The sequence below is a fragment of the Cervus elaphus genome, chromosome 31, assembly GCF_910594005.1.
Source record: "Cervus elaphus chromosome 31, mCerEla1.1, whole genome shotgun sequence".
Lineage (NCBI taxonomy): Eukaryota > Metazoa > Chordata > Mammalia > Artiodactyla > Cervidae > Cervus > Cervus elaphus.
The window spans coordinates 45,491,224-45,519,001 of record NC_057845.1 but is presented as its reverse complement, the minus strand read 5'-3'; the positions used below and the strand labels follow the sequence as shown (position 1 = coordinate 45,519,001).

Genomic DNA, 27,778 nt, shown 5'->3' with positions numbered 1-27,778 from the left:
TATGGAAAAAACCACCAGAATATTGTAAAGTAATCAGCCTCCAATTAAAATAAATTAATTAATTTTTTTAAAAAGAAAATTTTATAAATTACAGGGTACAACAATAGCAATATTGATAATCTTCTGGCCTTCATGCAAGATCCATGATCTCTTGAGAATATATTGACCTTCACATTATTTTCAGTTCAGTCAGTTAAGTTCAGTGGCTCAGTCGTGTCCGACCCTTTGCAACCCCATGGACTGCAGCACACCAGGCCTCCCTGTCCATCTCCAACTCCCAGAGTTTACTCAAACTCATGTCCATTGAGTCGGTGATGCCATCCAGCCATCTCATCCTCTGTCGCCCCCTTCTCCTCCAGTCTTCAATCTTTCCCAGCATTAGGGTCTTTTCCAATGAGTCAGTTCTTCACATCAGGTGGACAAAGTATTGCAGTGTCAGCTTCAGAATCAGTCCTTCCAGTGAATATTCAGGACTGATCTCCTTTAGGATGGACTGGTTGGATTTCCTTGCAGTCCAAGCAACTCTCAAGACTCTTCTTCAACACCACAGTTCAAAAGTGTCAGTTCCTCACCACTCAGCTTTCTTTATAGTCCAATTCTGACATCCATATGTGACTACTGGAAAAACCATAGCTTTGACTAGATGGACCTTTGTTGGCAAAGTAATGTCTCTGCTTTTTAATATGTTGCCTAGGTTGGTCATAACTTTTCTTCCAAGGAGCAGGCGTCTTTTAATTTCATGGCTGCAGTCACCATCTGCAGTGATTTTGGAGCCCCAAAAAATAAAGTTTGCCACTGTTTCTCCATCTATTTGTCATGAAGTGATGGGACCAGATGCCATGATCTTGTTTTCTGAATGTTGAGTTTTAAGCCAACTTTTTCACTCTTCTTTTTCAATTCATCAAGAGGCTCTTTAGTGCTTCTTCCTTTCTTCCACAAGGGTGTTGTCATCTGCATATCTGAGGTTTCTGCCAGTAATCCTGATTCCAGCTTGTGTTCCATCCAGCCCAGCATTTCTCATGATGTTCTCTGCAGATAAGTTAAATAAGCAGGGTGACAATATACAGCCTTGACGTACTCCTTTTCCTATTTTGAACCAGTCTGTTGTTCCATGTCCTGTTCTCACTGTTGCTTCCTGACCTGCATACAGGTTTCTCAAGTGGCAGGTCAGGTGGTCTGGTATTCCCATCTCTTGAAGAATTTTCCAGTTTGTTGTGGTCCACATAGTCAAACACTTTGGCATAGTCAATAAAGCAGAAGTAGATGTTTTTCTAGAACTCTCTTGCTTTTTCAATGATCCAGCTGATGTTGGCAATTTGATCTCTGGTTCCTCTGCCTTTTCTAAATCCAGCTTGAACAGCTGGAAGTTCACAGTTCATGTATTGTTGAAGCCTGGCTTGGAGAATTTTGAGCATTACTTTGCTAGCGTGTGAGATGAGTGCAATTGTGCAATAGTTTGAGCATTCTTTGGCACTGCCTTTCTTTGGGACTGGAATGAAAACTGACCTTTTCCAGTCCTGTGACCCCTGCTGAATATTCCAAATTTGCTGGCAGACTGAGTGCAGCACTTTCACAGCATCATCTTTTAGGATTTAAAATAGCTCAACTGGAATTCCATCACCTCCACTAGCTTTGTTCATAGTGATGTTTCCTAAGGCCCACTTGACTTCACATTCCAGGATATCTGGCTCTAGGTTGGTGATCACACCATCGTGATTATCTGGGTCATGAAGATCTTTTTTGTATAGTTCTTCTGTGTATTCTTGACACCTCTTCTTAATATATTCTGTTTCTCTTAGGTCCATACCATTTCTGTCCTTTATTGAGCCCATCGTTGCCTGAAATGTTCCCTTGGTATTTCTAATTTTCTTGAAGAGATCTCTAGTCTTTCCCATTCTATTATTTTCCTCTATTTCTTTGCATTGATCACTGAGGAAGGCTTTCTTATCTCTCCTTGCTATTCTTTGGAACTCTGCATTCAAATGGGTATATCTTTCCTTTTCTCTTTTGCCTTTCACTTCTCTTTTATTCACAGCTATTTGTAAGGCCTCCTCAGACAACCATTTTGCCTTTTTGCATTTCTTTTCCTTGCGGATGGTCTTTGTCCCTGTCTCCTGTACAATGTCATGAAACTCCATCCATAGTTCATCAGGCACTCTGTCTATCAGATCTAGTCCCTTAAATCTATTTCACACTTCCACTGTACAATCATAAGGGATTTGATTTAGGTCATACCTGAATGGTCTAGTGGTTTTCCCTACTTTCTTCAATTTCAGTCTGAATTTGGCAATAAGGATTTCATGGTCTGTGGCACAGTCAGCTCCAGGTCTTGTTTTTGCTGATTGTACAGAACTTCTCCATCTTTGGCTGCAAAGAATATAATCAATCTGATTTCAGTATTGACCATCTGGTGATGTCCATGTGTAGAGCCTTCCCTTTTATTGTTGGAAAAGGGTGTGTGCTATGATCAGTGAGTTCTCTTGGCAAAACTCTATTAGCCTTTGCTCTGCTTCCTTCCGTACTCCAAGGCCAAATTACCTTTGTAATTTGGGCTTGGTAAATACCTGTTACTCCAGGTATCTCTTGACTTCCTACTTTTGCATTCCAGTCCCCTATAATGAAAAAGACATCTTTTGGGGGTGTTAGTTCTAGAAGGTCTTCTAGGTCTTCATAGAACTGTTCAACTTCATCTTCTTCAGCATTACTGGTTGGGGAATAGACTTGGATTACTTTTAGATTATATTTATTCCCTGGTGGTTCAGAGGTTAAAGCATCTGCCTGCAACGTGGGAGACCCAGGTTCGATCCCTGGGTCGGGAAGATCCCCTGGATAAGGAAATGGCAACCCACTCCAGTACTCTTGCCTGGAGAATCCCATGGATGGAGGAGCCTGGTAGGCTATAGTCCATGGGGTCACAAAGAGTCGGACACGACTGAGCGACTTCAATCACTCACTCACTCACTCATCTCCAATCAATAAATTTTGATGACTAATATCAACTACCCTATCTGCTTATTATAGTTAGAATATAAATGAGTAAACAGGACTTCAAGTGAAGATTACTAATAGCATTTATGCTTTCTCATTGTAAGATATTAAATTTTGGTTCTAAATATGTCCTATGTTAAATTACTAAGATATGTAGAATTAAGTCAATTAAAAAAAAAAAACAAATCTGAGTACACTAGACTCAGTAAGAGAAGACCCTTTACTCTAATAATGTCTCTCCAATGGCATTTTTTCCTACTGACAAGGCTTAATATTATGCTAGTTGCATAAGAGAAATGTGAAGACAATCCAATCCATTACTGCAGAGCAGGTGCTCAAGGGCGATTCTCAGCTAAGAGGCAATAAATTGATAACTGTGTGTTGAACATTTTCACATATTTGCAAATTGTCTGTTCGGGTTATTTTCATATTTTGTTTTCCTGAGAAGATTTTATAGCTTTTGTTTTTACAAATACTTTGCATGTTAAGAACATCAATTTAGTTCATTTTATACATATATATTTTGTTTATAGTTCCAGGACATAGAGATTTATATTCTTATAAAAAATCTATTAATCATTTCCTTTTATCAGAATTTTTTTTTGTCTAGATTTCTTTCATCTACATATTTAGAGGTAATTTTCCATACTTAGTATCAAAACAAAAATTATCACCTACATTATCTTATACTTTTTTCATTTAAAATTTAACCCATCTGGAATTGTCCTTTTTGTATGACATAAGGCAGAAATCTAATCCTATTCTTCCCCAAATGTTTTCTAATTATCCCAAAAGATAAATGACCTATTCTTTCCCTCTAATTTTCTTTATCTAATGTCATATTATTAAATTTTTGTTTTTATTGTTGTCTTGTGCACATTTGTGTCCAACTATTTGCAACCCTTTGGACTGTAGCCCACCAGGCTCCTCGTCCATGGGGTTTTTCAGGCAAGAGTCCTGGAGGAGGTTGCTATTTCCTGCTCCACAGTCTCTTCCCAACCCAGCCATTGACCCTGCTCTAATTTTCTTGATCTAATGTCTTATTATTAAATATTTATGCTTGCAGACAGGATCAAAAAACTGAATTTCATAGATATCTATAGGCTCACCACATATAGGTAATAGATGGTACCATACTACTACACTGTCTTAAAATTTCTTAAGAAAATAAAATATTATATGGAGAACTATAACCCCTCTTTCTTGTCCACCCCCTCACTTCCCAGAACTAGTTAACATCCTGAAGCTGGCATGTATGTTTATTCTACATATTTTAATATTTAATATAATTTACTTTAAGAAATATACATAAATAATATACTCTACATCTTTTAGCAACCTTTTTAAAAAATGTTGTGTGTGTGCCAATATAACTTTATAGACACTGAAACTTGAATTTCATATATATTTCACATGTCACAAAATATTATTCAAAAGTTTTTTTAAATTATTTAAAAATATAAAAACCAGTCTTACCTTGGGTACTACATATAAGTAGGTAATAGGCTCTATTTAGACCCTGGTCTGCCATAATTTGCCATCCCTGGATTAGAACATCAGCCTCAAAGTAAGGCCTTCAGCAACCTATTTTTTCTTATTCAGCATTGTTCTTCTGATGCATCCATGTTCACACACATGAACACACACAGACACACACATGTACTTCATTTAATATTGTGTAGTATTCTAGTTTATGGACTCCCCTGGTGGCCCAGATGGTAAAGAATCTGCCTGCATTGCAGGAGACCTGGGTTCAATTCCTAGGTCAGGAAGATACCCTGGAGAAGGGAATGGCAGCCCACTCCCATATTCCTGACTGGAGAATCCCATGGACAGAAGAGCCTGGCGGGCTACAGTCCATGTGGTCGCAAAGAAGCAGATATGAATGAGCAACTCATTTCACTTCACATTCTATTTTATACATAAGTCAAAGTTTATTTATCAATTTCCTACTACATATAGTGTGAACTAGATTGGTTGCAGTGATTTATCCTCTCAGCAACAATACACAAGGGTCACCTTTGCTTCAGAGCCCTTATGGACTGATGTTATTAGAAATTTATTTTTGCAGATCTACGGGGTAGATCTATAGAATATTGTCTATAATTGCAGATCTATAGAATATTACCTCATTTTCATCTTAATTTCTATTTACCTGAGATTACATGTAGTGGCCACTGAAATTTAATCTTCCATGAATTGCCTGTTTGAAAAATTTGCCCATTTTTCTTAAAGAAACAATTAACAGGGAAGTCTACTGCTCTGGTATTTAGAGCTCTGGGATAAAGGTAGGCTACTTTGCATAGATACCCAGGTTCCTTCCAAAAGGAAAATAATGGGACCATTAAGCTCAGCATCACAGCAATCTGGCAGTATTGTTACACTTTTAGAAATGATTACTATAGTACTAATAGTAGTGGTAGTCATATTGGTAGCAGGAGCATATATTTTTTATTAATACGAATCTTGTAGGTGCCAGGCACTCTGCGTGTTATGTACTGTCTCACTTAATTTTCACAACAACTATGTGGGGTAAATTGTACTATTATCTTTATTTTATAGATAAGGAAAGTTAGATGAGAAAAAGCTAGATAACTTGGCTCAAATCACACAGCCAAAAAGAAGCAAAGGCAAAATCCAAATCTAGGTTACAAGACCCCAGAACTCAGTCTTAATACATTGAACCCAAGAATGTAGCAAAGTCAAAATTTACAAATAGTAAATGCTGGAGAGGGTGTGGAGAAAAGGGGATCCTCCTATACTGTTGGTGTGAATGTAAATTGGTGACGCCACTATGAAGAAGAGTATGGAGGTTCCTTAAAAAACTAAAAATAGAGCTACTATATGATCTAGCAGTCAGACTCCTGGGTACATATCTGGAGAAAACCATAATTCAAAGAGACACATAAACTACAATGTTCATTGAAGCTCTATTACAATTGCCAGGATATGGAAGCAACCCAAATGTCCATCAACATTTGAATGGATAAAGATGATATGGTCCATATATACAATGGAATATTACTCAGCCATAGAAAGGATGAAATATGCCATTTGCAGCAATATGGATGGGCCTAGAGACTGTCATACTGAGTGAAGAAAGGCAGAAAAACAAATGTCATATGATATCATTTATATGTAGGATATTAAAAAAAATGGTACAAATAAACTTCTTTACAAAACACAGGTCACAGATGTAGAAAACAAACTTGGAGTTACCAAGAGGAAAAGGGGGTAAAATTGGGAGATTCAGTTTGACATACACACACTACAATATATAAAACAGATAAAGCAATAATTATCGACTGTACAGCACAAGGAACTCTACTCAATATTCTGTAATGGCCTATATGGCAAAAGAATCTAAAAAAGAGTAGATATGTGTATATGTATAGCTGATTCACTTTGCCATACATCAGAAACTAACACTACGGTATAAATCAACTACATTTCAATAAAAATTAATTTAAAAAATAAAATAAATGCCAAGTTCATGCTAGAGGGGAAAAAAGTAGGTAGGGAAGTCAATGTAGGAACTTAGACTAGAAAGGAATTACCATCAAGTGAGGAACAACTATGGAAGGGGATAGGACCAGTGTTCAATAATGATACCAATCAGAAATCATAAGTTAAAAGTCTATGTAAATTTGCAATTATCTTTGAAATATCATTGACAGTCTTTGGACTGAGAAAGGCATCTGACCAACTTGGAAAGTAAGGAAGGAGGAGCATTCAAATGGAATATGCATGTCCCACTAATAAGTGAATAATTCCTTGAATTGAATAATTCCTGTCAAAATAAAGAAAATGTGATATATTGGTACTCCTAGTTGGTAACGTGAATCATTTTGTATATGTAAACCTAATCTATAATGTATATTCATACACATTAGTGGATTTTGTATTTATAACTTCTTTGAGGAAGGTAGAGATGTTTGGAACACAGCCATAACATTTTGGGTCAATAGAACAAATGGTAACTAGGTTCTTCCATAATACAATACAGGAAGTGTTGCCAACTAGAAACGATAGATCTTAGGGCAGGGCTACTATGATATTTCTTATTTTCTTACTTTAGTATGCCACTTTGAATCAGAGACTAGTAAATGAATTATAACCTAGTATAAGCTTTACAACCTTTAGTTTTCTTCGATTCATAATTTATCTAATACTGAAACACCTTGCTTCCCATCTTTGTTCAAAAAAGAACATGAATTGGGAATGAGCTTTACAATTTTATTCATGAGATCTATCCATCTTTAAATCAATAGTAACTGCTCAATTATAATTAATCATTTTAGAGAGCATGTTATTGCTCCTTATAAATCAGCCGCTGCTCCTAATTTTACAAAAATGCATTTCAATGAATTTCCATCTATCCTGTGGTCATATTTCCACTTTTTAAATTTCCATCTTAAATCCTTAGGGTTGAAGAGAATCTTAGAGATACTCCAGGCCAATTTTAATGATAAGCAAATTGTCACTCAGAGAAGTTAAGTAATTTGTTCAAGATTTTATCTTTTATTAGTGGCAGATTGAGGGCAAAAAGCCAATTTCTAGAGTATGCCATCAAACGTTCTTTCCACCACTTGTAAAACTTCTTCTCAAACACCTACCTAGAAGGAGAAAAAATGCATCTCATTCACCATTATGCACTCATCATTTTTATTTTTTACTAACAGGAGATACTCATATAATATATCTAAGGCAAATATACTTCTATAGATAGAGACAGGTACAGAGATAATAGAGGGATAGGTATAGGTGTATTTTCTTAAATATTTTATCTCTTCGCCTCTCTTCACCTTCCTCCCCTAGTTGTTACAAGGAAGATAGTCTCAATACTAAACTAGGAGGATCCAAGCATCCCATCCTCACAGGATCATTATGGTTAAGGAAGGTTCTCTTTGAACAAGTGAAAAATAATTTATTATTTCACCCAACATTTTAAACACATAGTGTTTTACACTCTTTGTGCCATGTGGGTGCTAGTGACTATAATATCTACACTGTTCTTAACACACTGTTTGTCTTGCAAATCCTCATGTATGTTTCATTTATAGCATTTTCCTCCCAACTAAGAAAAAAGGTAGATCAGTGATGTCAAGTAGCATTGATAGACCTACTTCATTATCCTTCCTATGTCCACATCCTTTGCCATATGACTTTCCTGTCTCTTGTTTGACTATGTGAGTTGTTCAGTGGAATGTTGACAGGCATGATGGGAACCAAAGGTTTGAAAAGAACTTGCACTTGTGGGCATATTTGGGTTTGCTTATAAATCAACCGCTGTGCAATGAAACACACATATGTCCCTTGTGCCTCTGCCAAGCAATGAAAAGGACATGTCCTAGGTGTTCTGTTTTCCCAAAGAGGGGATGAAAGACATGTAGAACTAAGCCTACCCACCCTTGTTGGACCAAGCCTAGGGCAGGGCCTCAGGTGACCCATATACATGAGAGCAAATGATGGTCGTTTCAAGCCACTAGGTTTGTCTATTTAATTTTTTATATTATTGTGGTTCAATTCAGCTCAGTTCAGTCGCTCAGCCATTTCCAACTCTTTGTGACCCCATGGACTGCAGCATGCCAGGCCTCCCTGTCCATCACCAACTCCTGGAGCTTACTCAGACTCATTTCCATTGAGTCAGTGATGCCATCCATCTGTCTCATCCTCTGTCATCCCCTTCTCCTCCAGCCTTCAATCTTTCACAGCATCAAGATCTTTTCAAGTGAATCAGTTCTTCACATCAGGTGGCCAAAGCACTGGAGTGTCAGTTTCAGCATCCGTCCTTCCAGTGAATATTCAGGACTCATTTCCTTTAGGATGGACTGGTTGGATCTCCTTACAGTCCAAGGGACTCTCAAGAGTCTTCTCCAACACCACAGTTCAAAAGCATCAATTCTTTGATGCTCAGCTTTCTTTATAGTCCAACTCTCACATCCATACGTGACTACTGGAAAAACCAAAGCTTTGACTAGATGGACCTTTGTTGGCAAAGTAGTGCCTCTGCCTTTTAATATGCTGTCTAGGTTGATCATAACTTTTCTTCCAAGGAGCAGGCATCTTTTAATTTCATGGCTGCAGTCACCATCTGCAGAGATTTTGGAGCCCCCAAAAATAAAGTCGGCCACTGTTCCCACTGTTTCCCCATCTATTTGCCATGAAGTGATGGGACCGGATGCCATGATCTTAGATCTCTGAATGTTGAGTTTTAAGCCAACTTTTTCACTCTCCTCTTTCACTTTCATCAAGAGGCTTTTATTGTGGTAAAAACACTTAAAATGAGACCTACCCTCTTAAGAAATTTTGAAGTGCACAATATATTATTGTTAGCTATGCGTGCAAAATTGTATGCTAGATTTCTAGAACTTATTCATTTTGTTTAATTGAAACTTTATGCCCATTGATTAGTATCCTCCCATTTGTATCTCCCCCTCAGCCCCTGGCAACCACCATTCCATTCTTTGATTTTATGTATTTGACTATTTTTAAATACCTCATATAAATGGAATTATGCAACATCCTTTCTGTGACTGTCTTATTTCACTTAGCATAATGTCCTCAAGGTTCATTCATGTAGTCACATATAAAGGTGGTTTGTTCCACAGAAGTTTGTAGCAATGGGTTACTGATATACACAGTATACAGGTTATAAGAAATCTATCTGATACAGATTGGGAAAATGCCTGTAAACTGCATTTAAAAAGAGTATTGGGTTTTCTCTTTTATGGGGTCATTTTTGAGAAATTTATATTCCAGTAATGTGTCAAGGACACAATATTTAGGGTAGTGATTAATAGTATGGCTGTGAAGTGAGATCGCCTGGCTTTGCCCCTTGCTAGCTGATGACTCTGGGTAAATTGCTTCATCTCTTTGTCCTCAGTTTCCTCATCTATTAATATAAATAGTGATGATAAAAGTACCCACCTGGCAGAGTATCTAGCATGCAATAAATCCTCAAATAAAATTAACCATTAATAGTGGCGTATTGTCTCACTATATATTCTTGGGGTTATGATTACTACATTTGTACTAATTATACAACCAATTTTCCCTTTCCAGCTTAATTTTCACTCAAATTAGTTGTCCTTGGCTTATATTTTTAAAATACATCAACCTTTAGATGTGTCCTTAAACACAGTAAGTTAAAAATCAGGAATCTCTCAAATGACTTACACTAATACATAGCTCTTCTTATGTTTTATGCTTCTGTTTTAGGAACTCTGCCTTAAACTGCACTAAACTCAAACCTACCTTTTGTGATCAGTTTATGACTATTTAGACTTATTGAAGTCATGTTCATTACTTTATTCAACACTCATGTGTCTTCTCTATTATTTCCTTTCTCATTGTGCTAGAGAACATCCCGTAGTAACTTATTTTCCCAAACAAGTTCAAATTCCCGTGTCTGTAAAGTCTTTATTTTGCCTAAGACTTGAATAATAACTTTCTTAGTGGAGTCTAAAATTTATATCCCTTAGGATTTTATAGATATTGCTCCATATTTTCTAGCATTAAGTGTTACAAAAAATTAGTATCATTATGATTTTCCTCCTCTAGGAGGTCACCTCTTTTTAATCTCTAAAACATTATAAGACTATGTCTTTCTTTCAGTGTTTCATAAATTTGACCCTGATAGTGCAAGGTGGTTTTTTAAATTAATTTATTTTTTATTGAAGGATAATTGCTTTACAGAAATTTGTTGTTTTCTGTCAAAACTCAACATGAATCAGCCATAGGCGTACATATATCCCCTCCCTTTTGAACCTCCCTCCCATTTCCCTCCCCATCCCACCCCCCTAGGTTGATACAGAGCCCCTGTTTGAGTTTCCTGAGCCATATAGCAAATTCCCGTTGGTTATCTATTTTACACATGGTAATCTAAGCTTCTATGTTACTCTTTGCATCCATCTCACCCTCTCCTCCCCTCTCCCCATGTCCATAAGTCTATTCTCTATGTCTGTTTCTCCATTGCTGCCCTGCAGATAAAAGTCAGTACTATTTTTCTAGATTCTATATATACGTGTTAGAATACAATATTTATCTTTCTCTTTCTGACTTACTTCATTCTGTATAATAGGTTCCAGTTTCATCCACCTCATAACAACTGACTCAAATGCATTCCTTTTGATGGCTGCGTAATGTTCCAATATTTGGCCACCTGATGCCTGATGGGAAGAACTGACTCATTTGAAAAGACCCTGATGCTGGGAAAGACTGAAGGCAGGAGGAGAAGGGGATGACAGAGGATGAGATGGTTGGATGGCATCACCGACTCAATCAACATGAGTTTGAGTAAACTCCAGGAGTTGGTAATGAACAGGGAAGCCTGGCATGCTGCAGTCCATGGGGTCGCAAAGAGGCAGACATGACTGAGTGACTGAACTGAACTGAATATTCCATTGTGTATATGTACCACAACTTCTTTATCCATTCATCTGTCAGTGGACATCTAGGTTGCTTCCATGTTCTAGCTATTATAAATAGTGCCACAATGAACAATGGGATACATGAGTCTTTTTCAATTTTGGTTTCTGCACTGTATATACCTATGAGTGGGATTGCTGGGTCATATGGTGGTTTTATTCCTAGGTTTTTAAGGAATCTCCATACCATCTTCCATAGTGGCTGTATCAATTTACATTCCTACCAACAGTGCAAGAGTCTTCCTTTTTCTCCACACCCTCTCCAGCATTTATTGTTTGTAGACTTTTTGATGAGGGCCATTCTGAACAATATGAGGTGATACCTCATTGTAGTTTTGATCAGCATCTCTCTAATAATGAGTGATGTTGAGCATCTTTTCATGTGTTTGTTAGCCATATGTATGTCTTCTTTGGAGAAATGTCTATTTAGGTCTTTTCCCACTTTTTGACTGGGTTGTTTGTTTTTCTGGCATTTAGTTGTATGAGCTGCTTGTATATTTTGGAAATCAATCCTTTGTCAGTTGTTTCATTTGCTATTATTTTCTCCCATTCTGAAGGCTGTCTTTTCACCTTGCTTATAGTTTCCTTTACTGTGGAAAAGCATTTAAGTTTAATTAGGTCCCACTTCTTTACTTTTGCATTTATTTCCATTACTCTAAGAGATGGGTCATAGAGTATCTTGCTTTGATTTATGTCATCGAGTGTTCTGCCCATGTTTTCCTCTAAGTGTTTTATAGTTTCTGGTCCTACATTTAGGTCTTTAATCCATTTTGAGTTTATCTTTGTGTATGGTGTTAGGAAGTGTTTTAATTTCATTCTTTTACTTGTGGCTGTCCAGTTTTCCCAGCAGCACTTATTGAAGAGGCTCTCTTTGCCCCATGGAATATTCTTGCCTCCTTTGTCAAAAATAAGGTACACATAGGTGTATGGATTTATTTCTGGCATTAATGATTTATTAATCTTGTTCCATTGGTCTATATTTTGGTTTTTGTGCCAGTACCATACTGTCTTGATGACTGTAGCTTTGTAGTATAATCTGAAGTCAGGAAGGTTGATTCCACCAGTTCCATTCTTCTTTCTAAAGACTGCTTTGGCTACTCAGGGTCTTTTGTGTTTCCATATAAATTGTGAAAATTTTTGTTCTAGTTCTGTGAAAAGAGCCATTGGTAATTTAATAAGTTTATTTTGGGGGCTCCAAAATCACTGCAGATGGCGACTGGAGCCATGAAATTAAAAGACACTTGCTCCTTGGAAGAAAATCTATGACCAACCTAGACAGCATAGTAAAAAGCAGAGACTTTATCAACAAAGGTCCATATAGTCAAATATATGGTTTTTCCAGTAGTCATAAATGGATGTGAGAGTCAGACTCTAAAGAAAGCTGAATGCCAAAGAATTGATGCTTTCAAACTGTGGTGTTGGAGAAGACTCTTGAGAGTCCCTTGGACTGCAAGGAGACCAAACCAGTCAATCCTAAAGGACATGAGTCCTGAATATTCATGGGAAGGACTGATGCTGAAGCTGAAGCTCCAATATTTTGGTCACGTCATGTGAAGAACTGACTCACTGGAAAAGACCCTGATGCTGGGAAAGATTGAAAGGAGGAGGAGAAGGGGATGACAGAGGATGAGATGATTGGATGGCATCACCAACTCGATGGACATGAGTTTGAGTAAGCTCTGGGAGTTCGTGATGGACAGGGAAGCCTGGTGTGCTGCAATCGATGGGGCAAAGAGTCCGACACGGCTGAGTGACTGAACTAAACTGAATTTGATAGGGATCACACTGAATCTGTAGATTGTGTTAGGTAGTATAGTTTTCCACAATATTGATTCTTCCTACCCAGGAACATGGAATATTTCTCCATCTGTTTGCCATCTTTCATTTCTTTCATTACTGTCTTACAATTTTCTGTGTACAGTTCTTTTGTCTCTTTAGGTTGATTTATTCCTAGATATTAAATTATTTTTGATGCAATGGTGAATGGAATTGATTCCTTAATCTCTGATTTTCATTGATAGTATATAGAAATGCAAGTGATTTCTGTGTATTGAATTTGTATTCTGCAACTTTGCTAAATTTGCTGATTAACTCTAGTAATTTTCTGACACTATCTTTACGGTTTTCTATGTACAGTATCATGTCATGTGCAAACAGTGAGTGCTTTACTACTTCTTTTCTGATCTGCATTCCTTTTATTTCTTTTTCTTCTCTGATTTCTGTAGCTAGATTTCCAGAACTGTGTTAAATAATAGTGGTGAAAGTGGACACCCTTGTCTTGTTCCTGATCTTAGGGAGAATGCTTTCAATTTTTCACCATTGAGAATAATGTTTGCAGTAAGCTTATAATATATGGCCTTCACTATGTTGAGGTAGGTTCCTTCTATGCACATTTTTGGAAGAATTTTAATCATAAATGGGTGGTGAATTTTGTCAAAGGCTTTTTCTGCATCTATTGAGATGATCATGTGGTTTTTATCTTTCAATTTGTTAATATGGTATATCACATTGACTGATTTGTGTATATTGAAAAATCCTTGCATTCCTGGAATAAACCCAACTTGATCATGGTGTATGAGCTTTTGGATGTGTTGCTGAATTCTGTTTTGCTGGATAAAATTTTGTTGAGGATTTTTGCATCTATGCATATCAGTGATATTGGCATGTAGTTTTCTTTTTTGGTGTTGTCTTTGTCTGGTTTTGGTATCAGGGTGATGGTGGCCTCGTAGGATGAGTTTGGGAGTGTTCCTTCCTCTGCAATTTTTTGAAAGAGTTTTAGAAGGATAGGCATTAGCTCCTCTCTAAATGTTTGATAGAATTCTCCTTTGAAGTCATCTAGTCACGGGCTTTTGTTTTTAGGGAGATTTTTTTTATCACAGCTTCAATTTCAATGCTTGTAATTGGGTTGTTCATAATTTCTATTTCTTCCTGGTTCAGTCTTGGAAGATTGAACTTTTCTAAGAATCTGTCCATTTCTTCCAGGTTATCCATTTTATTGCCATTTGGTTGTTCATAATAGTCACTTATAACCCTTTGTATTTCTGCATTGTCTGTTTCATTTCTTTTTCATTTATTTCTGCTTGGATCTTTATGATTTCTTTCCTTGTACTAATTTTGGGGTTTTTTGTTCTTTGGAAAAGAAGTTGTTTTAAAAGTGTAAAGTTAGGTTGTCTATTCGATGTTTTTCTTGTTTCTTGGGTAGGATTCTATTGCTATAAACTTCCCTCTTAGAGCTGCCTTTGCTGCATCCCATAGGTTTTGAATTGTGTTTTCATTGTCATTTGTTTCTAGAAATTTTCTGATTTCCCTTTTGGTTTCTTCAGTAACTTGTTGGTTATTTAGAAACGTGTTGTTTAATCACCATGTGTTTGTGTTTCTTACAATTTTTCTCTTATAATTGATGTCTAGTCTCATAGCATTGTGGTCGGAGAAGATGCTTGATACAATTTCAATTTTCTTAAATTTACTGAGGTTTGATTTATAATTCAGGATGTGACCCAATATGTGACATAACATTTTCTATCCTGGAAAATGCTCCATGTGCACTTGAGAAGAAGGTGTATTCTTCTGCATTTGGATGGAATGTCCTGAAGATACCAATGAGATTTATCTCATCTAATGTATCATTTAAGACTTGTGTTTTGTTTTTTTTTTAATTTTCTGTTTTGATGATCTGTCCATTTGTGTGAGGTGTTAAAACCTCCTAGCATTATTGTGTAACTGTCAATTTCTCCTTTTATGTCTGTTAGTGTTTGTCTTACGTATTGACATGCTCCTATGTTGGGTGCATATTTACAATTGTTATGTCTTCCTTTTGGACAGTTCCCTTGATCACTATGAAGTGTACTTCCTTATCTCTTGTAATATTCTTTATTTGAAGGTCTATTTTGTCTGATATGAGGATTGCTACTCCACCTTTCTTTTTCTTTCCATTTGCATGGAATATATTTTTCCATCCTCTCACTTTCAGTCTATATGTGTCTTGAGGTCTGAAGTGGGTTTCTTGTAGATAGCGTACGTATGGGTCTTGTTTTTGTATCCATCCAGCCAGTCTGTGTCTTTTGGTTGGAGCATTTAATCCATTTACATTGAAAGTAATTAATATATATGTTCCTATTGCCATTTTCTTAGTTGCTTGGAGTTGATTTTGTAGATCTTTTTTCTTCTGTTGTATTTCTTGACTATATACATCCCTTTAACATTTGTTGTAAAGCTGGTTTGGTGGTACTGAATTCTCTTAACTTTTGCTCATCTGAAAAGCCTTTTATTTCTCCATCAATTTTGAATGAGATCCTTGCTGGGTACAGAAATCTTGGCTGTAGATTTCTCCCTTTCAGTACTTTAACTGTATCCTGCCATTCCCTTCTGGCCTGAAGAGTTTCTGCTAAAAGAGCAGCTGTTAAGCATATGGGGTTTCCCTGGTATGTTACTTGCTGCTTCTCCCTTGCTGCTTTTAATTTTTTTCTTTGTGCTTAGTTTTTGTTAGTTGGATTAGTATATGTCTTGGCATGTTTCTCCTTGGGTTTATCCTGGATGGGACTCTTTGTGTCTCATGGACTTGATTGACCATTACCTTTTCCATGTTAGGGAAACTTTCAACCATAATCTCTTCAAAACTTTTCTCATATCCTTTCTGTTTCTCTTCTTCTTCTGAGACCCCTATAATTCGAATGTTGGTGCATTCGATATTGTCCCAGAGGTCTCTGAGACTATCCTCAGTTCTTTTCATTCTTTTTCTGCTCTTCAGAAATTGTTTCTATCATTTTACCTTCTAGCTCACTGATGCATTCTTCTGCTTCAGATATTCTGCTATAGATTCCTTCTAGAGTATTTTTGATTTCCGTAATTGTGTTGTTTGTCTCTGTATGCTTATTCTTTAACTCTTCTAGGTCTTTATTAATTGATTCTTGCATTTCCTCCATTGTGTTTTCAAGGTTTTTGATCATTTTCACTGTCTTTATTCTGAACCCTTTTCGGGTAGTTTGCTTGTTTCCTCCTCATTTATTTGGACTTCCGTGTTTCTAGTTTGTTCCTTCATTTGTGCAGTATTTCTCCGCCTTTTCATTATTTTTTTTTAACTTATTGTGTTTGAGGTCTCCTCTTCCCAGGCTTCAAGGAAAGTTGAATTCTTTCCTTGAAGAAGATTGAACTCTTTCTTCCTTTTGGTTTCTGCCCTGCTAAGCTTGGTCCAGTGGTTTGTATAAGCTTCCTATAGGGTGAGAGTTGTGCTGAGTTTTTGTTTCTTTGCTTGTTTGTTTTTCCTCTAATGGGCAAGGCTGAGTGAGGTGGTAATCCTGTCTGCTGCTGATGGGTTTGTATATTTGTTTTGTTTGTTGTCTAGATAAAACTAACAAATATGTTGAGAGGAAAGGAAAGAAAGAAATAATAGATATGCAAAGTTAAATAGATGTAGATGAAGATTTATATGCATTAAAGATTAACCACAAGCGGAAAAGAACAGTAGGAAGGGCAAACAAAGGAATAAATGTAGAAAAATATAATATGTTTAGAAAAATTAAAAATTATAATTATAAAAAATGGAAGAAGAAAGAAAAAAGAAAATTAGGAAAACTCCACAGAACTGCAAAAGCCCAGTGTAGTGGCAGAGGTTTATAACAACAATAAAAAGTGTGACTGAATATACACTATACATGTACACCCATAAGTAAAATCAAAACAGTCCAACAAAAATAAAATACAATAGATTGACACAACAAACAAAGGGAATCAAAAATTATATCTACCAGAACAAAACTAACTAAAGCACCAACTAAATTCCCCAACTGGGGAATAAAGCAATGAAAATAAGACTAACAAATAAGTTGAGAGAAAGGGAGAGAAAGAAAAGAAAGAAAGAATAGATATGCAAAATTAAATAGAGGTAAATAAAGAAGATTTATGTATGTTAAAGATTAACTGCAAGGGGAAAAGAACAGTAGGAAAAGCAAACAAAGGAATAAATGTAGAAAATATAATAATAGGTTTAAAAAATTTAAAGTGAGAAAAGAGAAGAAAAAAGGAAAATTCCACAGAACTACAAAAGCTCAATGTAGAGACAGAGGTTTATAACAACAATAAAAAGCTTAGATTTCATAGTGCCAATAAAATCAACAATTACAACAGAGGTGGAGGGAAAAAAAAAATCCAACCAGTCTAACATAAGAATAAAAAATGTTTTTCTTGAGTCACTGCTGTCAGGGTCCTCACCCTCGCTGGGAGTCACAGTCTCCCTCACCTCCCCGGGATGCCCTCCAACACTGCGCTGATCTCTGGACCTGCTGTGGGGGCAGCTCAGATTCTAACCTGGTCCTGCTCCTGGGTGTTCTTGCCTCCAATGACCACAGCTATCAGAACTAATGCGTTTTCTTTTGTGGGAGCTCTCAATGACCCTTTATATATTCCACAGACACAAAGTCTGCCTAGTTGAGCCTGTGGATTTAATCTGCATCTTGCACAGCTGGTGGGAAGGTTTTGGGTCTTCTTCCTTAGTCACACTGCCCCTGGGTTTCAATTGTGGTTTTATTTCCACATCTACAGGCAGGTCGTCCACTGGGGTTTGCTCCTGAGGCTGCCCTGGAGGACTTGGGTTTGCCCCTGTGAGGGCCAGGTGTGGAGGTGGGGCAGCTGCTTGGGTCGCAGGGGTTCCGGAAGCACCAGGTACCCAGGGGAGTTGGCGGCTAGGGCAGCAGGAAGTATAGTGCTCTAGAAGGGTATGGCAGTCAGTATTGGCCAATACAGTCCAGGATTCTTGCCTGGAGAAGCCCCCTCCCTGACAGAGAAGCCTGGCAGGCCACAGTCCACAGGGTCGCAAAGAGTCAGACACGACTGAAGTGACCCTGCACGCATAGCCGTAAGAATCTTTTTGCCTGTGGCATCTCTGCCCCAGTGAGAGCTGAGCGTGAAACTGGTGCAGCTACTTGGCTTGTGGAGACTCTGGTGGCGCCAAGTGTGCAGGGACACATGGACTGCGTCCACCGCAGGAGTTACGGCCCTGTCTTTTTTTGAGCCTCTTGTAGCTGGCGATCAGAAGGCCTCTTTAACCAGTCTTTCTCCACAGCTCCACTCATTCTCCAAGGTGCTGGGGGTTTTTTGTTTTGTTTTATTGTTGTTCTGTACTCTATGTCCTTTTTTTTTAACTAGCCACCCAGTTTTTATTGAACATTGACTCTGCAGGAAAGTGGAATTCCTTATCAAAGAGTTCAGTTCAGCTCAGTCACTCAGTCGTGTACAACTCTTTGCTCAAACATAATTTGTGTGCACCAGGACCCAAAGACCCCACAGAGACTGCGACAGAACTGTGTTTGGGTGTCTCCTGAGGCGGTATGGGTCAGCAGTGGCCTGCTGCGGGGGCAGAGGCTCTGGGTGCAGCAGACCTGGGTATGGCATAAGCCCTCTTGGAGGTTGCCATTAACCCAACATAGAGCCACGAGAACTCACACAGGACTGGGGAAACAGACTCTGGGAAGGCATAAACAGAACCTTGTACACCAGGACCCAGGAGAAAGGAGCAGTGACCCCACAAGAGACCGACCCGGACCTGCCCCTGAGTGTCCAGGAGTCTCTGGCGAAGGTGTGGGTCAGCGGTGGCCTGCTGCAGGGTGGGGGGCACCGAGTGTAGCAGTGTGTGAATGGGACCTTCTGAAGGAGGCCGCCATTACCTTCATTACCTCCACAATAGTTTGGCCTCAGATCAAATAACAGGGAGGGAACACAGCCCCACCCTCCAACAGAAAATTGGATTAAAGATTTACTGAGCATGGTCCCTCCCATCAGAATAAGGCCCAGTTTCCCCCTCAGTCAGCCTCTCCCATCAGGAAGCTTCCATAAGCCTCTTATCCTTCTCCATCAGAGAGCAGACAGACTGAAAACCACAATCACAGAAAACCAACCAATCTGATCACATAGACCATAGCCTTGTTTAACTCAGATGAAACTGTGAGCCATGCTGTGTAGAGCCACTCAAGATGGATGGGTCATGGTGGAGAGTTCTGACAAAACATGGTTCACTGGAGAAGGAAATGGCAAGCCACTTCAGTATTCTTTCCTTGAGAACCCCATGAACAGTATCAAAGAGTAAATACATTTTAAATTTTAATACATGTTTCCAAATTAGACCATGGGATTCTCCAGGCAACCATTTCCTTCTCCAGGGAATCTTCCCAACCCAGGAATCGAACCCAGGTCTCCTGCATTGCAGGCAGATTCTTTACCAACTGAGCTATAAGGGAAGCCAAATTAGACCATAGACATATTATTTCTATATACTATTCTCATTAATAATAAAATCCTCAAACAATTCCATGAGGCAGTTACTATTATTATCCATATCTTACAGATAAGGAAACTAAGAGATAGTACAGAGTGACTTAAGTAACTTGCCCTCAGGCACATAGCTAACCAGTGGTGACATCAGGAATCAGACACAGGCCCACATTCTTCAGCCCTCTGCAGAGTCTCTCTCCTTCCTTCAGCCATCACCACCATCCATCTCTAGATTTTTTTCCTTCCCTAGCTAAAACTTTGTACCCATTTAACACTAATTCCCCACTATCCCATACCCCTAGCCCCTGGAAAGCACCATTCTACTTTTCATCTCTATGCATTTGACTACTATGGGCACATAATATAAGTGGAATCATGCAGTATTTATCTATCTGTAACTGGCTTATTTCACTTAATATGATATCCTCAAGTTCATCCACTTTGCATATTATGTCAGAATTTCCTTACTTTTTAAGACTTAATAATACTCTCTATATATATGCCACATTTCATTTATCCATCTGTGGATGTGTGGACTGTGTATACTGTGTTATTTGTAACTAATATTGCCATGAACATGAATATACAACTATCTGTTCAAGTTTTTGCTTTCAATGCTTTTGAATATATACCCAGAAATGGAATCTCTAGATCAGAAGGTAATTGTATGTTTACTTTTTTTTTTTTTAGGAATTGCCATACCATTTTTCACAGCAGCTCCACCATTTAACATTCCCATCAGCAATGTGCAAGGATACCAGCTTTTCCACATTCTTGCCAACACTGCTCATTTTCTGTCTTTTTAAAACATCCTTTCTTTAAAAGACATCCTTTCTTCCAAGTTTATTCCTCATTTTTTTAATCTCTTTCTGTGCAACATTGTGAGAAAACTTCTTGGGTTGATCATGCATGGGACTGATTTGGCATTCAACCATTTCTATTCTACTATTCAAGTTTATTTTTCTTTTTAATTGAGATTTTTAGGTAATTTGTGTGACTTACTTCAGCATTGAGGAGTATGAATTTAGTTACTTTTTTCTTTTCAATTGCTCTTTAGCTGGCATTTCTCTAACTCTTTCTTGAAGTAGCCCTTCTCCCTAAATTTCATGAGAATCTAGAGTTTGCTGCAGTCCAAGGTCTTAGTTCTTTTGACAATCAGCAGACAGAGAAAACTTAAGTGTGGTGAGTCTGCTAATACTATTTCTTCTGTCACTGACCCACAAAAACACTTTTGAAAACTGTTCTTTCACCTTGTCCATCCCTGCAGTTATGCCTGCAGAGGGACAGTTCCCTGCACAAGTTTCACTGATGCACTAGACTTAAATTCCAAGAATATAAGTCAGCTCACATTCAAGTTTAATGATTACTTGCTTCCATAACCAAATTGCCAGAATGGTTGGGTTTATATATATTTCTGGTCTTCACTGAATTATATCCCATAGCCAAGTCTCCCCAAGTCAATCTTCCACTTTGATCTTTCACTTTGCTCACCTGTTCAATTCTACCTTCTCCCACAGCATGTTCCTTCAGGGGGACATTGGAGACATTTATGTCACTGGACTTTTCAAAGACCTGGTATGTCAGAGTTGTGTTAACAAGATTGAGCCTCAAAAGGGAAAGAGTTGAGCTTTCCTCTTAGGTAATTTTTTCTTCTTTAGGAAAAATTCCTATCTCCTCTCCAGTAATCAATGCAGCAATCCAAAGTCAGATTAACAGCAACATTTTTTTAAGCCAAAGAACCTTGTATTGTCCTTTTTCACTTGGGCAATAAGTTAATTCTGTCTATTCAAGTGGCACTTTCCAGAATAAATATTTGCCCCAGAGAGACTTTTCTAGTCCATAAATATGAAGGTGGTTTGGGGAAATGAAACTATTGCCTTCTGCATCATCAGTTGTACTGTCACATTTATTTCAACAATCATGTAGGGGTTTTCAGGTTCTATAAATTCTCTCTCATACTTTTACCTTTGCTGAGTGGTCTGTCCTAGTTTTAAAATACAGTGTCCGTCAAATCTCTCCCAAGATATTATTTTAATCGTTGTTGTTGTTCAGTCATTCAGTCATGTCCAACTCTTTGCAACCCCATGGACTACAGCATGCTAAGCTTTCCTGCCCTTCACCACCTCCCAGAGCTTGTTCAAACTCATGTCCACTGAGTCAGTGATGACATCCAACCACCTCATCCTCTGTCGTCCCCTTCTCCTCCTGCCTTCAATCTTTCCCAGCATCAGGGTCTTTTCAAATGAGTCAGTTCTTCACATCAGGTGGCCCAAGTATTGGCGCTTCAGCTTCAGCATTAGTCCTTCCAATGAATATTCAGGACTGATTCCCTTTAGGATTGACTGGTTTGATCCCTTTGCAGTCCAAAGGACTCTCAAGAGTCTTCTCCAACACCACAGTTCAAAAGCATCAATTCTTTGCTGCTCAGCTTTCTTTATGGTCCAAGTCTCACGTCCATACATGACAACTGGAAAAACCATATCTTTGACTATATGGACCTTTGTTGGCAAAGTAACATCTCTGCTTTTTAATATGTTGTCTAGATTTGCCATAGCTCTTCTTCCAAGGAGCAAGCGTCTTCTAATTTCATGCAGTCACCATCTGCAGTGATTTTGGAGCCCAAGAAAATAGTCTGTCACTGCTTCCATTGTTTTCCCATCTATTTACCATGAAATGATGGCACTGGATGTCATGATCTGTTTTTTTGAATGTTGAGTTTTAAGCCAGCATTTTCACTCTCCTTTTTCACTTTCATCAAGAGGCTCTTTAGTTCCTCTTTGCTTATACGCATAAGGGTGGTGCCATCTGCATATCTGAGATTACTGATATTTCTGCTAGCAATCTTGACTCCAGCTTGTGCTTCATCCAGGCTGGCATTTCACATGTTCTACCACACATAACTTGAATAAGCAGGGTGACAACATACAGCCTTGATGTACTCCTTTACCAATTTCAAACCAGTTTCTTGTTCCATGTATGGTTTTAACTGGTGCTTTTTGACCTGCACACAGTCACCCTGCTTATTTAACTTATATGCAGAGTACATCATGAGACATGCTGGGCTGAATGAAGCACAAGCTGGAATCAAGATTGCCAGGAGAAATATCAATAACCTCAGATATGCAGATGATATCACCTTTATGGCAGAAAGTGAAGAAGAACTAAAGAGTCTGTTGATGAAAGTGAAAGAGGACAGTGAAAAAGTTGGCTTAAAACTCAACATTCAGAAAACTAAGATCGTGACATCTGGTCCCATCACTTCATGACAAGTAGATGGGGAAACAGTGGAAACAAAGGCAGACTTTATTTTTGGGGGACTGCAAAATCACTGCAGATGGTGACTGCAGCCATGAAATTAAAAGAGGCTTGCTCCTTGGAAGAAAAGTTATGACCAACCTAGACAGCATATTAAAAAGCAGAGACATTACTTTGCCAACAAAGGTCCATCTAGTCAAGCTATGGTTTTTCCAGTAATCATGTGTGGATGTGAGAGTTGGACTGAAATGAAAACTGACCTTTTCCAGTCCTGTGGCCACTGCTGAGTTTTCCAAATTTGCTGACATATTGAGTGCAGCACTTTAACAGCATTATCTTTTAGGATTTGAAATAGCTCAGCTGGAATTTCATCACCACCACTAGCTTTGTTCACGTGATGCTTCCTAAGGCCCACTCGACTTTGCACTCCAGGATGTCTGGCTCTAGGTGAGTGATCACACCATCATGGTTATCTGGGTATTAAGATCTTTTTTGCATAGTTCTTCTGTGTATTCTTGCCACCTTTTCTTAATATCTTCTGCTTCTGTTAGGTCCATACCATTTCTGTCCTTTATTGTGCCCATCTTTGTATGAAATGTCCCCTTGGTATCTCTAATTTTCTTGAAGAGATCTCTAGTCTTTCCCATTCTGTTGTTTTCCTCCATTTCTTTGCAGTGATCACTGAGGTAGGCTTTCCTCTCTGTCCTTGCCATCCTTTGGAACTCTGCATTCAGGTGGATATATCTTTCCTTTGCTCCTTGCTTTTCACTTCTTTTCTTTTCACTTCTTTTCTTTTTCAGCTATTTGTAAGGCATAGGAATTATGATGTCTTTATTCTAGTCCGGTTTTTGTCATTATTATTAAACAGTGCCTGGCACATAGTAGGTGCTCAATAGGTATTTTTGAACACATGAATGAATGGAGTAACATTACCATACCTCTGTAGGCTTTACTTTTCTCCAGTGTTAAAATAGGAGGCCTCTATAACAATAGCAAGTTATGATCCTCTTTTTTGGGCTAGACAGAAAACATTTATCATCATTTAGCAGCAGGCACCAAGAAGAGACAGACTCCCAGTATGTGAGCAGGAATGCAGCAATATATGACCACGTAAGAGGTGACCTAAGACGAAAAACCGTGATCAAAGACCTAAAAGCAGACCTTTGACATCAGAGTCTCAGGGAAGTTCAAAGTAATGAACATTAGGCTTAACAACTGACTCTCAAGGGACTGCAGAACTCTGATCATGCCTGAGGGCAGCTGAGCACTGAATTAGCCAAAAGCTAGATAAAAGCATAATCCTCCTTTAGAAGGACACACATTAACACCCTCTCCTTTTTCCTAAACCCACTTCATAAAAAAACCAACCATAGTTATTTTTTACCTAAAGCTTCTGAGGCCTCAGGGTGTGATAATCCTGCCCTGAAAATTCCCCCAAGATCCTGTGCCCCTTATCCAGATTTAAACTCCCTCTGCCTGGCTGTCCACTGGCAGTTAGGCTCCCAGGTCAGGTAGTAAGTATCACAAAAACACACAGCTGGGGGAACTCTAAACTGCATACAGTCATCCAAAACAATTCATTAGCAACAACGTCACTTGGCAAAACTGAAAGTCAAAGTTATAAGCAATGTCTTTAGTGGATTCTTTATGTTTTGAATCACCTTGCTATTAGCATAGCAAAAATTTTCCTATTCTATTTCTGAGAATCTAAAGAAACACAAGAGTTTACAAATTCCACATCTGCTTGATATGCTTCCTGCAGTGGTCTTCAAAGCACTGTCCCCTGGAGGGCTGATTATAAGAACAGGCTGCTGGGGTCCTCAACCCAGAGTTTCTGATCCAACACATTTAGGGGAGGATCCAAAAATCCGCAGTTCTAACATGGGAAACAGATGCTGCTCCTCCTGGGACTGCAATTCAATTCCAAATTTCTGAGTCTGGTTCTGATGCTTGTTTTAACTCTTTGGTCTGTTTTACTTGCGGGAAAGAGGATGATCTGTTTTGTGCCTTTCGGCATGCCTTGTAATTTTTTATTGAAAGCCAAACATGATGTATTGGGTAATGGGAACTGGGGCCTTTAGTGTGAGGTTTTAGGCTTATCTGACTAGGAGTCAGGCTGTGCATAACGTCCGCTATGGCTGCCTATAAGTGTCAGAGGGTTCTTCTAGTGAACTTACTTTTTCTCCCCTGTCTTCTTTTGAGTTTCCCTAGAATCTCCTCTTCAGAAAGAGTCAGTGTCTTTCAGTTCTGTCGGTTATAATTTACTGTTACTATACAGGACCCCCATTGATTTGGTGCTAAGGTTCTGGGAAGGAAGCATTCTATACCTTATGACTAACACTCCATTTTTAATGAGCCTGACCCCCCAAACTGTGACTTTCAGAAGTGTTTCTTAATCTTTTTGCTACTCTTATGTGAGACAGAAAGGCTATGGGTTGAGGGGGAGGGGTACTCAGCTCTCTATCTAACTGCCCCATTCCATGTTAGATGACACTCTGAAAAAGCTATTTTCCTGGGGGGGTAAGCCTTTGCTTTGGAGGACACTCTGGGCACATTTCTAAACTGTGACTTTCGCTCTACCCAAAACACAAAGGGGTTTTTCTCTGATCTTCACTGTGAGAACTTGGTGGGGTACCTACAGGTAAATGTCATGGAAGGGTGAGGGTTCCCCCTAAGACTGGGTCCCCAGGAGTTTTTAACTTTCAAACTTGTCCACAATCAGCCTCTAGAAGTTTCTCAATTACTGTGTAAATGTTCCTGCCATAATTGGCTTCAGCAGGCTTGTGCTCCTGGTGAGCTGTGATTCTCTGTATTCACTTGTCTCTCCAGTTTTCTAGGTGGCAATTTGCCCTGTCACCTCAATTCTCTATGGATCTAAGAAGAGTTATTGATTTCCGGTTTGTTCAGATTTTCTTCTTACTGCGAGGAAAGCAGTAACAGTTTCTAAGCATGTTTGGGATGAAACCAGAAGTCAGGTCTTTGGGGGACTATTTGAGAACCACCAGATTAGTGAGGAAATAACCACCTTCAAAGATTATGTGGTAGTTTAAGGGTCTACTACATAGTAACTCCTAAACCCACATTAAATAAATAAATTTTCATAGTATTATTTGCCTCCAGTTAATGGACTTCACATCAAAAACAACACAGTATGATCAGAGTAAGGAAATAAGATCCACCACCTATGACTGGGAAACAATCTCCTGACACATGACTGAGCCACATCCTTGGGTGTGTCTGCTGGGATGCTTTTAGCTGCAAGTATCAAAAAGCCTTACATGAGTTAAGTCTGAGCAGGGAGGCTTTTTTGAAGATCCACATCAATGGAAACACCTCATAGCATAGATATGTGGTTCTCTTTACTCACAGAAGTATGTGTTAGATCTGTGGTAAAGAACCACAGACAGAGCAGCTAATACTATGACATACCTACTAGTCAGAAATTTTATCTTACAAACTGGCACATCCCAATGATCTGTACTATTCTAAGATATGATAGCTTAGGAGTGAATTTGATTTCAACTTATGTGTCTGCAATTGAGAACCAGACATATCTGTCTACTCTGACCCTAAATATGCATCTAAAGTATACACTGCTTGAAGAAATTAGATCTTAAAGATTACAGGGGTAGGAGGGGGAATGTTTTAAGTAGTTCCATATCCAAGTAGAGACCAAAGAAACCCAGCTAAAAGAATTGTGGACAGACATGGCAATGGTAGATTAAGCAAGTCATTTTCTAAAGATCTGTTGAGGATTATGACTCAAAGTTTGGAGGAGCTAATGTGATTGGCTGTGGAAGGATTCACAACATGTGCAATTCCTTAAAATAACATTTCGTTGACATAATTTTGCCTATGTTACACACAATTGAAAAAGAAAACACAAAACCTTTACACTTAAAAAAAGACTCACTCCAATGGGCGTGAAGAATAAAAACGGTTCTAACCATGAGCTTTGGCTAACACCAGGGGAGTCCAGAGGCACAGTAGACTTTAGAGCAACGGACTCAAAGCCTCACATGTTATCAAAGCTCTTCCTACATTTCATGCTACTATCTGTACTGTTCACTTCATCCTAAGGTCGGCTTTCTTTATGGTTCCAAGAAGTTGTCAGTAGCAATAATGGCTATATGCTTTTCTATCCATGTCTACCAGAAGGAAGAAAGCACCTTTTCCAAGTTATCAAAGAAATACTTTTTCTTTCAGACTGATTGGGACAACTTAAGTCATATGCTTAGCCCTAAGCTAATAATTGATACCAAAGGAAGCAAAGGGTTGATTGGCTTAGGCCAAGGCTGCTGACCAATCATTTCTAAGAGGGAGGAGACACGTGATTAGTTAAAATCAATCAGGAACTAACCAAGAACTCAGTCAATTCTGCAAACTACTAATGGAAGAAAAGCCAACTAGATTTGGTAGGGGGAAATTATAATGTTCATAAAGCAAGCAAGACTTGAAACGACCTTTAGAACACAGAACTTTTTTTTTTTTTTCAACCTTGTCTGAAACTATCCCACATGCAATGCAGCACACACTACAAGCAGTTTCAGTACTACTATTCCCCCTTTTACGACCACCAAGACCAGGGTTTAGATCCAACGGGAAAGGGAACTGGAGGGTTAGAACACAGAACTTTTGACATAATTTTGACATGTGCTGACATGAGTCTAAATTTGAGAGTACACATGATAATTTCAATGACTCATCTCTAAAACTTCTGATATTAAATATACCAAGTGCCTTGGACATGACATCTGAAACACCTACTGAAGATATCCTCTAAAGATATTCAGAAGAATGGAACTGGAGGAATCAACCTGCCTGACTTCAGGCTCTACTACGAA

The 27,778-nt window shown here is 38.5% G+C and overlaps 1 protein-coding gene and 1 non-coding gene across 2 annotated transcripts in view; both read right to left on the bottom strand.

The window, feature by feature from the left end:
* The window catches only part of ZPLD1 (zona pellucida like domain containing 1), a 405,680-nt gene that overhangs the window by 179,026 nt on the left and 198,876 nt on the right, over nt 1–27,778 (bottom strand). The gene's annotated exons all lie outside the window — the stretch shown is intronic.
* Nucleotides 27,431–27,554, bottom strand: LOC122687618. Its single transcript, XR_006339189.1, has one exon. It is a non-coding gene; the product is annotated as a small nucleolar RNA SNORA61 (small nucleolar RNA).